Source organism: Sinocyclocheilus anshuiensis, unplaced genomic scaffold (assembly GCF_001515605.1).
Source record: "Sinocyclocheilus anshuiensis isolate Anshui unplaced genomic scaffold, SAMN03320099.WGS_v1.1 scaffold1034, whole genome shotgun sequence".
In the NCBI taxonomy this organism is placed as follows: Eukaryota; Metazoa; Chordata; class Actinopteri; order Cypriniformes; family Cyprinidae; genus Sinocyclocheilus; species Sinocyclocheilus anshuiensis.
This window is the reverse complement of record NW_015538015.1, coordinates 803,931-806,992: the sequence shown is the minus strand read 5'-3', so window position 1 is coordinate 806,992 and position 3,062 is coordinate 803,931.

Here is a 3,062-nt window from a genome sequence, read left to right as displayed (position 1 = left end):
GGGTGGTAATATTATAATGAGATCCCTTTGCCACGTCACCAAGGGGGCGAAATCTGACGCGCTCGTTTTCTCAGATGCTTGCAAAAAAAGGCTTACCAAAACAAAGTTACTGGGTTAATCTTTATCACGTTTCCTTGGTTGGTAGATGCACCGGGGACCTGATTATAGCACTTAAAACCTGGAAAAGTCAGATTTTCATGATATGTCACCTTTAAGGAAATCTAGTTTTCTAGTTTTTAAGTTACAATTCAAAAGTTTAACTGTTTCTTTGAATAATGTAGTACCATTGTATGCTAAAACTGCAAAAAAAAAATTTTTTTCCATTTTACCAGAGATGCAATGTGTAAGACTCAGGTTCAGGGTCTTGCAAAACACTGGAGTGCAAACAACTGAGAACTGGCTTGTATTGGAGCAGTGTCACTAAAAATGAATCACAGCTCTTGTAATGACGATTTCTGGTTTTCTTTGGAAGGTTATGCAAGTGCTTATTATCGAGTACTGCATGCAATATATGGCCTGACACGCATTGTAGGAAAAAAAAATTCACTTTGCATGCTAACAAGACACTTCAACCAAGGTTTTTGCTCTGTTTACCTGGACAGAATCAGGCACTCCAGTGTGACAGGTTTTTACAAATGCAAGCAAAAAGTGAGCAGAATGTAGTTGCATGAAACATTGAAAAACACTTTGATATTAAAGGGGTCATATGATGTTGCTAAAAATAACATTATTTTGTGTATTTGGTGTAATGAAATGTGTTTATGAGGTTTAAGGTTCAAAAAACACATTATTTTCCACACACTGTACATTATTGTTACTCCTCTATACCCCGCCTTTCTGAAACGTGTCGATTTTTACAAAGCTCATCATTCTGAAAAGCAAGGTGTGCTCTGATTGGTCAGCTATCCAGTGCGTTGTGATTGGCCGAATACCTCAAGCGTGTGATGGAAATGTCACGCCCCTTACCATACTGTGATGTCGTGTCCCGGCGTGATGAGACACAACCAATAAAACCCATTATAAACGAGGCATTTGTTGCATCCATGATGAACATCATAGCAAATACACAAATCTGAATGGCTGTTTAAATAATTTAAACATGATTCAGAAACAGGAAATAGTGCAGCTGCTTTGTTTACAGGGTTTCCGGGGTAACGGCTGCATTTAAATAAATTATTATTATTATTATTATTATTTCTGCAGTTTAGCGCCATCTGCTGTCATTGAGTGAAAGTGCGCTTTCATCCAGAGCGTCTCTCACATGTTCCGCCATGTGCTTCTCGTCCGCGCTTGTTTACGTCAGAGTGCGCACGCTTCTTTCACGCAGCATGTGTTGTGCATTTTGACCAGTTGATGGGAAAAGTATTCTTAAAATGCATTCAAAATTCGGAATAATTTGTAATATATAATTATTCACGGTATTTAGATGTGCCCACGATAACAATATCGTGCATATTCATCACCATGATATATCGCATTACCGAATACCGGCACAAGTCTAGCGTGGACCAGTCTTAACTTTTATAAAGAATATCTATTTGGGTTTGAGACTTTAGTCTTTGCAACTTTAGGGATCTTATCTATTCACGAACAGCTTATAACAATCCAATAGAAAGGAAAACTTGAAATTGCTTCATATGACCCCTTTACCATAACAAATAAAAAAAAAATTTACAAATTAAAGGGGTCATCGGATGTTTGAACATAAATGTGTGTTGGAAGTGTGTGTACACATCCATCCTATAATGATAAAAATCCACCCAGTGTTTTTTTTTAATCCCTATTTTAAAATCCCCTTTCTCAAATCAGGCTGTTCTGAGATTCCTGTCAGAATTACATAGTTCTGCACAGGCCCTTCCCACGATAGTTGATTGACACTAGCATCTTACCTTAGACAGTGTTGCCAACTTAACAATTTTGTTGCTAAATTTAAAAACTTTTCAGACTACCCTAGCAAATGTTTCTTCCAAAAGCACCTCACAACAAATTGAGCTATTTTAAAATTTTATTTGGCTACTTTTAGCAACTTTTGATAAGTAACTCAAACAATAAATAGGCACACATTTTCCATCTAAATTTCACAAAAATTGGAAACCAAAGATGCCTAGCAGTACACGCATCACAAGAATTAAGATATTGCTATTTGCAGTTGTTTTCTTTGCCTGGATTACCCGTGTCTTGATTATTGCCTGTTTTCCTCATCTCTGCCTGCCCTGGACTCTATTGCCCGCTGTGGATTACCTCTCTCGTCTCGCCCTTGTTTGGATACTGTTTGCTCCTCGTCTGAACTATTGCTTGTTTATTTGGATACCCCCTTGCCTTGCTCACTGGATTATGTTTGCCGATCGTTGACCTTGTCTGTCCCTGGAATACTCTTTGTAAAAATGTACCTGTTTGACACTGTTTGAATACTCGGCCACACAAGGATCCAGCAGCTTCTCGGATGGACATTGGCAAGGTATGGATATGGCAAGAATATTGTTAGCCCTTAGACAGGACACACAATCGCTGGAAGGCTATATTCAAGAGTATTTAGCCATCGCTCATTATTCAGATCTGCCGGACTGTGTACTGTTAGATTTTTTTTGTGAGGGTATCAATGAACCTTTAAAGACACAATTAATCCGTGAGGGTCCTCGTTCTTCTCTAAGTGATTTTATGGATTATGCTCTGTTTTCTGTTGGCTCAGCGTTCACTGTGGGTATCGTGGTGGAACGCGACCCTGCACTCACTCATGTAATGGCGGCTGCTCTAGAGCACGCTCACAAAATGGCGGCGACAGCGGAGACTGATCGTAAAATGGCGGACACAACAGCGCCCCGTTATGTCACAACTGCCAATCCTGAATCAAGTCAAGTCACAGTTGATCGTCATGGGTCAAGTCAAGTCACAGCTGCTCGACATGAGTCCAGTCACGTCTCAATTGATCTTCCAGAGTCTCGTCACATCACAGCTGATCTCCCAGAGCCTCATCACATCACAGCTGATCTTCCAGAGTCTCGTCACATCTCAGCTGATCTTCCAGAGTCTCGTCACGTCTCAGCTGATCTTCCAGAGTCAAG